Source organism: Lepisosteus platostomus, chromosome 8, assembly GCF_059453375.1.
Source record: "Lepisosteus platostomus isolate fLepPlt1 chromosome 8, fLepPlt1.hap1, whole genome shotgun sequence".
NCBI lineage: Eukaryota > Metazoa > Chordata > Actinopteri > Semionotiformes > Lepisosteidae > Lepisosteus > Lepisosteus platostomus.
The window spans coordinates 3,965,391-3,976,715 of NC_142618.1; the positions used below are offsets into that span (position 1 = coordinate 3,965,391).

The 11,325-nt window shown below is 38.6% G+C and overlaps 2 long non-coding RNA genes across 3 annotated transcripts; one reads left to right on the forward strand and one right to left on the reverse strand.

The window, feature by feature from the left end:
* Positions 1–399: 399 nt before the first annotated feature.
* On the reverse strand, positions 400–5,435 carry LOC148655530 (uncharacterized). Its single transcript, XR_015940701.1, has 3 exons — positions 5,317–5,435; positions 2,066–2,160; positions 400–1,718 (listed from the first exon to the last, which is right to left on the reverse strand). It is a non-coding gene; the product is annotated as an uncharacterized LOC148655530 (long non-coding RNA).
* LOC148655531 (uncharacterized) lies at positions 2,142–10,902 on the forward strand. 2 transcript variants are annotated; one of them, XR_015940700.1, is made up of 3 exons: positions 2,142–2,194; positions 4,690–4,917; positions 9,791–10,901. It is a non-coding gene; the product is annotated as an uncharacterized LOC148655531 (long non-coding RNA). The 2 variants fall into 2 exon arrangements; XR_015940699.1 differs by having other exon boundaries at positions 2,146–2,229; positions 9,791–10,902.
* The last annotated feature ends 423 nt before the right edge of the window (positions 10,903–11,325 follow it).

An 11,325-nucleotide genomic window follows, 5' to 3' on the forward strand; every position in this document is an offset into this window, starting at 1 on the left:
TTCAGCTTTGGATTTGTTTGCTAAAATGTCTTTAGTACATGTAATTGTATTTATAGAAAACAGGCTTGAGCTCCTTGCTGTGATTGAATATATTCTCTGTGTGGAATTTTGGAACTCTTCCAGTGAGGGATGCTGTGTATCAAATTGTGACCAGGTGGTAAAAGTACTGCATGCTTAGTTATCTGCAGTGGGACACCAGTTTGTACTTAAGATTTTCTAGCTAATTGCTTGCTTTGAAGTCATGGAAGAGAAACACACATCTGAAGGTTCTGAGATCTGACTCATCTGAACTCAGCTCCTTTGAAGAGAGGCCTTCAAAGATATGACATACAAAATCATTCTTCTTAGAATTTGTTTTCCATTATTGTTTTTATTTATTTACAATCATAATCTCTAAGGTTTGCACACATAAAGTCACCACAACATAAAAACAAGCTGAAGTCAGTTCAGAGGGTTTTTCATTACTTTGTGTAGTACAATAGGCACAGCTTGGCACAGCTTGAATTCCACCCGAATCCTATCTCTGATTCATGGAGTATTTATGGAAAAGAGATGAAAGATAACTTTGGTTGTTCTTTTGTGTAGATTTAGGAGACAAATAAAATCTAAAGGACTAAAAACAGAGTAAAGCCCAGAACTCCGTCACCCAGAGATGATGTTTTAGGACAGGAGTGATATTGAATATTTCAATGACATGACTGAAATGTAATACTTTTTTTTGAAGAATAGGTCAAAAGTACTATGTTGTTGCATCTTGTATCACATGCAGCTCAAATGGTATGCTGCAACTTTGATTTATAGTGGCACGACATGGACTAATTTGTATTTAGTTAAGTACAAGTAAAGCACCTTCTTCCTTTCTTTCTTACCAAAAACCCAAACACACATTGAAAATCTACCTCTACCTCACATGTCAAAAGCTCACTCCCCATCATTTCTATCCCTTAATTTTATTCTGTTGATGCATATTTTTGCACATAGCCTGTTATCTTTTTGTTGTTTTGCACATTGCCTGTTGTTGTTGTTGTGCACATTGCCTGTTGTTGTTTTTTTGCACATCGTCTGTTGTTGTTTTTTGCACACTGCCTGTTGTCTCTGTCTTTCTTTTGCTACACAATTGTATTGTTGTTGTTTTTTTTCTCTTTGTACTACTTATGTCCGAGAGCTAGCTAAATAGCATTTCGTTATACCATATACCATGTATATGAGTGTAATGACAATAAACTTGAACTTGAACTTGAACTTGAAATAAAAGCATCTGTATATAAAACTCAAGACCCAAGTGCAAGGCGTCGGGGATCTCCAGGAGATCCTGGAAATAGGCAGGACATGAGTCACACCCAGCCTGGGTGTGACACCCAAACTTTTAAGGAAAATAAACTTGAAAATATTAAAATCAAAGCTACAACTGGGTAATTATGCTCAGCTGGAATGAAAACTAGTAGGAACTAGTGGCCCTGCGTCACCAGGATAGGGAGGCCCTGTACTAGCGTTTTCTCTAGTGAACGTTCTAGTTCTATATTGAATATGCTCGGTTCTCAAGGCGTTTGACAAAATAATTGTTTAATTTGTTGGAACCTCTTAATGACAGATAAATTGAAAATCGCAGATGGCAGGCATGGAAAGCTGTGTGTTGGTTTAAACTGAACTGGGTTGTCACAGTCTCGTCCTTCTGTAGTTCAGAAGTGCAGACGCGATGCAGATGTGTTCCCAACATCCTGTGAAAAATACAAATTAACTAAAGGGGGAAAAACACAAACTATTGTTACAAGAATAGGTACATTAATTGATTGTTTTTTTTTTTAATGGATTGCTGTAAACAGCTCCTACTCAGCACAACTACAAACTTCCTCCTATCTCCTATCTCGAGCTCCTTATCTAGGTAAAACTCCTCCCCCTAGAAGATTCCAGTACAAAGCAAAAATAAATTATACAAAGTCATGAACAGAACCCTGACATACACCTTTCTCCAATAAATGCACAATTTAACAATCAACATTTAATTAACAAAAATAAAATGCCGTTAATCCTTCAACGTAGATAAATGTTTTAAAGAAAATGCTACCTCCTCATAGTGGTATCTTCTTCCATCTCACTCCACGCATGCGCAGCCCTCAAACAGGCACTACTAAGCCAGCCCCTCTTGCCATAATTTGGGTCCTACAAGGTTGCGGGAGAAACCATCATGTTTCCGGTGAGAAATCAAAACAAGACGTTTATTTCAAACACGTGAATTAAACGCCAGTTTCGCCATATACATTTAGTTAATTTCAGCTATAAAACATAGGAAACCGGTGTTAATATTTAGTTTTGACCATGCGTGAATGACCTTACTTGACCCACAAAGCAAGCAAAGCTATCGTAACGATTCTAGTTTAATAGTCTGTGCAGATAGCGAATTCTCTCTCTCTCTCTCAATTCAATTCAATTCAAGGTGCTTTATTAGCATGACCGATGGGTACAATCAGTGTTGCCAAAGCAAATAAAAATAATAAAATTAACATAGAACAAAACAAAAAATAGAAGTAAAATAAAATCTACAGACATGTTACAGACATTTACAACAAAGACATATTATATAATATTGACATACTGTACTGTACTCTCTCTCTCTCTAAATAGAAAACGGAATCCAGATAAGGTTTGAATGTGTAAAATGTCATGGTGTCATAAATGTAGTGCCACAGGGACGTGTCTAAGGACTTCTGCTCTTCCTAAATACATCAGTAGTTTTGTCTGTTGAGTTACAAATTGACATGAAAATCAGACGAGACCAAACTAGAAGTGAACACAGAAAGATTTAGGCGAAACTGTGGTTTCCTTCAACGAATGGCTGGATGAGACACGCCCACGCCTTGACACAAGAACTTTAAATGCGTTATTTCTAGGCATTTCGAGAAAGCCAGGGATATTTCTGTTTTAAACCGAACTGTGCAAGATATATACTTTTCTTCAAATTTGTATTCATGCAGTCACGTTCAAATTGTTGGACAATTAGTTAGGAGTAGTTATTTAGGAGTAGGAGAATTAAAGAGTAGTTATTTAACTGAATATTTTAAAATATATTCAGTGTATAAAATGATTTATCTTGTTACAGTATATACCAGATGACAAATTTCCATGTTGCATAAATGAGGTGCAGCAGACAGCAATACTGTGCTGCTGTTAACTGCAATTACAGTTCTTTTTCAATGAGTCTTTGATATCATGCAATGATTTGCAATGCTAAAGACATTGATTTCATGTACTCGGTTATACTCTTTTCTGGAGTCATTGATTGTGACGTTTTGTTTTGTCCAGCATTACTTGTCCCATTGAGGCAGCTTGTGGGTTATAAACATTGCAGTTTCTTACAAAACAAAATGCTTTGGTGCATTTTTCAAAGGACTGTGCCAAAGTGTAAAACTTTTTACAAGCAAACTGAACAAATTGACTTGTAAAATTATAAACATAAGGACACATTGTAGTTTCCAAAATGCTGACCTCTTCATCACCCAGTCAGTTTGTGAAATATTGACTTACATAAAGGCCTGTTCCTTACAAAGTATGCAAAATGCTAAATTATTTTAATAACAATTACTGCCCATTTTCACAAATGGTCTTGTCTATGTAAGAATACACAGCTAATCATTACATTATTACACAACATGCTGTGAGAAATCAGTAGCAAGATGTGACAACAGGGTCATGGTCAAGATTAACAACTAACAGGAACTGTTCTCTCACAGCAGAGCAGAGCTGCAGTAATTAACTGTGTCATAAACAGAGAGCTGACAATTCAGCAGCTGGTCGTGTTGTTCCACTCAATCTGTAGAGGTTAAATGGTGCCTCAATTACCATGAGATTTTAGAATCAGTACAGTAACTGAGGTATTCAGCCCTAGAACTGCATGTGCAGCATCACATAAATTGCTGAATAAATGTAAAAGAAAAATAAAAATAATAATTGCTTACACTTATATGGCACTTTTCTGGACACTCCACTCAAAGCACTTTACAGGTAATGGGGTTCCCCTCCACCACCACCAGTGTGCAGCCCCACCTGGATGATGCGACGGCAGCCATAGTGCGCCAGAACGCTCATCACACACCAGCTCTCAGTGGGGAGGAGAGCAGAGTAATGAAGCCACTTCATAGATGGGGATTATTAGGAGGCCATGATTGGTGTTATTAGCAACATGATGTGAAGTTAACCTATTGCTCTTTTGCATCACATAAAGGCACTCCATAAGCCAGCAGACATATCACCCTGCAACTCACAACTGGCAACCCACTGAAGCTAAGCAGGTGTGAGCCTGGTCAGTACCTGGATGAGAGACCTCCTGGGAAAAACTAAGGCTGCTGCTGGAAGAGGTGTTAGTGGGGCCAGCAGGGGGCGCTTACCCTGCAGCTCATGTGGGTCCTAATGCCCCAGTGTAGTGACGGGGACACTATACTGTAAACAGGCACCGTCCTTCGGATGAGACGTAAAACTGAGGCAAGAACTAGACCACTGCAACGTGACAGTTTCTGGGTAGGCCTTAGGCACTATTTTTTCTTATGAAATGGGGTGGCAAATCTCAAAGCCGTAAATGTGTACCTCGTGTAAGTGTATTGAGATCTGAACTCTTAATACACTTACACGTCCTTGCCCTCCTATTTCCGTGCCACTCATTCTTTTGTCCATATCCATTTCTCTATTCCCCGTTAGGCGATTATCAGGAACTCCGCAGTTGGAGTGGAAAGAGAGTCGTTTCCATGACTTTTACAGGATACAAAGGGAGATGCCATTAAACAATGGAATAGATGCAAACTCTGAAATATTCACTGAAAGCAAAGGAGTCAGGCGTATTTTAGAGTTACAGAGGGTCCTCCACACAGCTTGTGTCCTCCATGGTGTATATGAAGACTCTTCTCTTGTTTTGACACACGGACTAAGGTAAGTAGTGCATCAAAATGAAGAAGTCTTCCCCAGTCTTTTATTGTTGCCATTCTCCGACTGTTTCCCCCACCTGCTTCAACCACTGCTTTGTCATTGTGATCGACCTCACTTGCGGTGATAGACCTCACTTGCCCCTCACAAGCAAAACTGAGCATCTCTGTCCCTGTACAGACTGAACGCCTTCCTCGACCAAGGACATGATGCAAACATGTATTTTTATTACCCTGTGTTCGCATTAGTGTGCTATTCACCTTTTTAATGGCTTCTCAAAAGCATAACAAATTAGAAAATACAAAAAAAAAATGTCAGAATTGCTGTTATTTCAATTTTAAAAATGAAAAGAGCACTCTGGTATTTTTTGTTTTTAACTTTGAATCGCCAGTTGTTTATACTCACCAGATCGGAAATCCATACTTGTTCTGCTCATTGCAATGCTCCTTTTACATGCACACGCGTAGTGGAAGATCCGCAGCCAGGTGATTCTGCTCTGCCTGTCCTTCCATTGACCTACTCAAACAAGCCACAGTTTCCGCAATTAAAGCAGGAGGTTCTGCTTCAGATTAGCAGGAGTCACAACACCCACTGACGTCACTGCAGGCACCTGTGATGTTACTGGTGCCTTTTCACTGGCAGCCAAAGGGAGCTGCAGCTGACTTATCCCTCAGCGGGGTGGGTACAGCTGCTTGGGAAATCGCGGTCACTGTCAGCTGGTGCGTTTGAGCTGCGCTTGGTCATGTCATGATGGGTCTGAGAGCTCAACCTGTGCTCTGGATGCCTGTACGAGCTGAGCCACCAAGTTAAACTAATTTCAGGCTATGCCAGCTGTACAGGCTGATGCAAGGGTTGATTTAAGAGCGAAATCTCTTGTGTGGGAGTGACTGGAGTATATCTGGTGGATTTACAGTGCCTGTCGAAAGTATTCACCCCTCGTGGACTTTCTCACATTCTACAGTGTTACAGTATAGATTCACAATATATTTATCTGGGATTTTTTGCCATTGATCGACACAAAACACTATAATGTCAAATTGAAACAAAATTCTACACATACTCCTAATTTTATTGTAAATCTAAAACAGAAAGTAGCCGATGGCATAAATATTCACCACCTTTTGCTATGACACACCTAAATAGGCTCGTGTGCAGCCACACTTCTTTAGAAGTCACATAATTTGTTGAATGGAGTCCACCTGTATGCAATTAGGGTGTTTCACAACAGTTCAGGATAAATATATCTACCTCTGGGAGGTCCCACAGATGATTAGTATACAGTGGTGTGAAAAAGTGTTTGCCCCCTTCCTGATTTCTTATTTTTTTGCATGTTTGTCACACTGAAATGTTTCAGATCATCAAACAAATTTAAATATTAGACAAAGATAACACAAGTAAACACAAAATGTAGTTTTTAAATGAAGGTTTTTATTATTAAGGGGAAAAAAAATCCAAACCTACATGGCCCTGTGTGAAAAAGTGATTGCCCCCTAAACCTAATAACTAATAACTAATGCAACCCTTAGCAGCAACAACTGCAATCGAGCGTTTGCTATATCTGGCAATGAGTCTTTTACAGCGCTGTGGAGGAATTTTGGCCCACTCATCTTTGCAGAATTGTTGTAATTCAGCCACATTGGAGGGTTTTCGAGCCTTAACCGCTTTTTTAAGGTCATGCCACAACATCTCAATCGGATTCAGGTCAGGACTTTGACTAGGCCACTCCAAAGTCTTCATTTTGTTTTTCTTAAGACATTCAGAGGTGGACTTGCTGATGTGTTTTGGATCATTGTCCTGCTGCAGAACCCAAGTGCGCTTCAGCTTGAGGTCACGAACAGATGGCCGGACATGCTCCTAACAAAACCTACATGTTATATGAAGACAAAGAAACTTTCAAAATAAATCTGGGATAGGACTATTGAAGAACACAGTCTGGGGAAGGGTATAACGAAATTTCCAAGGCATCACGTATCCCCAAAGCACAGTAAAGTCCATTATGAAGAAATGTAGAAAATATAGAACCACTGTGAAACTGTGAAGAAAAGGGTGTCCTTGAAAACTGAGTGTCCAGGTAAGAAGAGCACGAGTCAGGGAAGCAACCTAGATAGAAGAAAAAATGGATACAGCAAAGCACAGAGAAATCCTGAAGGATGAACAGCAAGAGACATGGGCCTTGAGAGAAGATATTCCAGTATCTTCCAGTAGGATAATGACCCAAAACATACAAAGCCACACTGGATTGGTTTAAAAAGAGAAATGTCCATATTCTGGAGTGGCCCAGTCAAAGCCTTGACCTCGCTCCTATCAAGAATCTGTAGCAGGCGCTGAAAACGTCTGATCACCAACCTTTCCCATCCACCCTGAGGGAGTTTGAGCAATTTTGCAAAGACAAATGGGCACCAATTGCAGTGTCCATACATGGAAAGCTGGTAGAAACGTATCCAAGAAGACTCATAGCTGTAATTCCTGCCAAACGTGCCTCTACCAAATATTGACCCAAAGGGAGTGAACACTTATGCAGTCGGTTATTTCCATTTTAGGTTCGTAATTAATTTAGGAGGATCTGTAGAATTTTGTTTTCACTTTGACACTTTATAGAGTGTTTTTTTTTGTCAATCAATGGCAAACATTTCCATCGTGAAACACAATAAAATGTAAAAAAGTGGGGGGGGAGTGTGAATACTTTTGATAGCCACTGTAAGTCGCTTCACGTAACGAACATACAGCTCTCTCAGTGAAGCGGACTTATGTTTGCAATTAGTCTGACTTCCACACAACTGCACACTGCACTGGTGTTCCTCACAGGTAGGCCATCAATGGAGAAACAGGCAGCACACTCCTCAATATGGACATGCGCATCTGAAAAGAATACACACCTTCTCGCTGCCCTGTCCCAGTTGATTAATCCCTCAGGCTTACATAAGGACTCGGAAAATGTCACTAAAAGTTAAAATTCCCCTTTACCTGTAGCCTGCACTTGCTTTTAGATAACTTTTTCTTTCCTCATCAATTTATCTTTTCCTTTAACTATCCTTGTGCCTCCAGTAAGGACACCCTTGTGAGATAGATAAAGACAAAGCCTTTATTATGATGTACTGTATGCATACAGGAGGCGTGCCTTCAGACTAAAGAGATCTATAAGGCGAGACTCAAAGGCTGGCTTACAATATACGGTTTTTATACAGAACAAATTCAGGGTGGGAGAGGGTTCTCCCCAGTTACGGCGACTTCTGCTCTCTTGACTAATATGTTTGCTTAAATGACACAATGTTCTTAAAGATGAGATATGGCTGTTTAACAACCGAGTTAAAAGAACATCTGATTTTTCCCTTGCATGATCAGCTCTTTCTTAAGGAGTTTTTTTCTGTTACAAGTACAGCTTGTGCAAACAGCAGATAAGAAACAAACAGGTAAAGTGAGCAAAATCCGCCTGATCAGTCATAGATGTCTCGCAGGCAGCCTCCGTCACTATGTAAACGGTTCTAGTTACAAAAAATATTTTTTACTTGGTATACCATTGAGATTAGGGGTGGAGTACAGTATGTGAGTAAATTTAAAATGGTTACATTTCTTATTATATTACAGTAATATGTTTCTTATTATATGGAAATGTAATATTTTATTTTCGGTAATCTATTGTCGATAGGCCCAGCTATGTGGGATATCGGGTGATATCCAAGTAACATTTTAAATGTATATATTTTTTTGTAATTTGTTTTTCAAACAGAATGCAACAGAGTGACATTTGTAGGTGCAAAGCAGCGGGTTTGGGGGTTATATTGACTTTAAGGGTGCACATATATTGGCCAGTGCTTTTGTCAGATTTTGTTGCTCCATTTTCCATCTGCCTCCCTATTTTAATCAAAGTCTCCAAGCCTCACTGGCACAAACAGTAGGGCAGCTGACAACCAACAAAGATTGAACAAGACGCACTGTTTGCCTAGATGCCCGTTAATAACCTCAGAATTCTGTGGAGACATAAGATTGTGGGGACATGTTCCTATTTGTCTTCATAAGGCATAATTGTTTTTTGAAAGAAGCATTCTTTCCAAATTAAGATATTGTTTTTTGAGAGATGATAAAAGTCAGGACTGTACACATTTTGTTTCTAGATTTGCAATCTTTCAATGACAGTGTATTATTTTTTTGTTCATGCTATCAGTTACATTATAATTCCCTATTATTTTCTTAAAGAAGTATTACAATGATCTGTAACAGTCAAGAGCACAATTTTCAAATCTAAAAACTAATTTCATAACTATTTCCAAAAAATAGATACCCCTTGATATTTTTAAGTTGAGATTAATTTAAAAAGTCAAGTTACTTTGTGCTTCATGTTCACCAGTTAAGGACAATGACATTAATTGGGATACAGTGGTGTACTGTAGAGAACTGTTTTCTTTTCCTGATATGCATCAGTGATCTAGATGCAAGTCTTGTTAGCAATCTAGTGAAGTGTGCACATGACACAAAAATGGGAACTAGCATTCAGAACGAATTGCAAAGAACGTACAACATTGTGCGACCACCCCCTGTCCAAACTACAGCAGACAAATTAATCTGGAAGTAACAGAGGACCAGGGAACATGCCTGTAAACCACAATTCTACAGCTTCAGTAAGAGACGTCTTGTGTAGAGCTCCCCATGTCTTTCTGATCAAAGAAACAAAAGCTGGACTTGTGGCTGTTCCTCTGAACATCGATGCATATTCAGTGTAGCAGTTACAAACATGATTTTTGCAGGCCTAAGTGTCTCCCTATTTAAATCTTGACATGCAGGTGTCCAAGTTCAGATATCTTGCACGTGCTTTCCAATAGAGAAGCTATTAACAATGTGACACTGAGATGGAACTCTTCTCTATTTTTCTTGTGCCCATTAGACTTCCTCTGGTCTGGAGCCAGGACTTCCTATGACACACAAGCAGGGGATTGAACGTTGTGATTCAACATTACCCTCATCATGGGTTTTTCAGGGTATAGTCTGGCTACTGGCTACTTCTATTTTGGATACTATGCTTTCTGAGTATACTTCCGGTGTTCACATATAAACCCACCAGAACTAAACTAATTTTTATGAAAGGACTTTAATAAATAAAAATAATTAACTTAATATTTACTTGTCAATTTACTTACAATGTTTGAATGCTGATGTGTCCTATCAGACTGATTTAAACAATTAAGCTGGCTACACTATCAAACTTTATAGTCGGTTTTTAACCCTGTTTTATTAGTATCTATGTAATCCCTGATTATGTGATTAGCCACTTGTATCACAGCAGATTGATTCACACGCATTTGTTATTATATTAATAAAAATTGTATGTTCCTCCAAATCCTCTTATATGCTGTATGGCCATTTGTTGTGATTGATCCCTAGTCCCCTTAAAGGAATCTTAAAATGTACTCTTAAAGTTTCAAATTGTTTCAGTAAATTCAATCAATCACCACACTTTGTTACAATTTATTTTAATTTTGTATGGTAATAAATGTGTAATGTGATACAGAGGAGAACAAGTACCTGTTCCTATCTGGTCTTCCTATCTGCTACAATGCAGCAGGAGATCGGATACTTCCAGTGGGATAGTGAAATAGAGGACTGGTGACTGAGTCATACTTTATTGTAAGTTAGGAAAAATGAAAACACTCAAATTATTAGTCTTCTCTCAATATCCTTTTGCTTACAGTTGTGGTGATCCCCTGACTGTAGCACTGGGAAAAGTCTAATTAACAGGACTGTAGAAGATTTAAAAGAGCTTTCAGAACTGTTTTCACATTCTTGCTAAATTATACTGCCTTTCTGGGACACCTCAAAAGGTTGCTGACCTTGTGAAGCTCTTTTCCATTACAAGTCTATTCATTAGGAAGGTTCAGTGAACATTCTTGATTCTTAATAGATGAATTGTGTTGCAGTAATTTTTAAAAAAGCTGACATTTGAAATGTGCTTATATCTTCACTTTTGTCATGTAAATTCACTCATTGAGTGAACTGAATAAACACATGTTCTCAGGCATGCAGAACTTCAGTAGTACATTTTCTTTGGCTATAGGGAACAGGCATTAAGCTACCAGTGTGCCTCATAAACTGAGACGGATTGTGCTTCATTCTAGGTTGACTGAGGGAACACACTTTCAGCACAAACAAAATTGGGTCAGATTCTCGTGGTTATTTCTGATTCATTTAATGAATCCATTAATGCTGTTAAAACATTCAGGAATTGTTATGGAACTTTTTATGGGACATACTGTGAAAAAAGCAATCAGCATGGAACAATATAATATGAATTATGAAATTAAGTCTTACAATTTTCCATAAAAGTACTTTTTTGCTTAGTTTTGCTCGTGTAGAAATTCACTATCGGAAATTTCATGAATAAATAATGGCACAGTTTTAAATAACTTTTAGTGACGTTTGAGG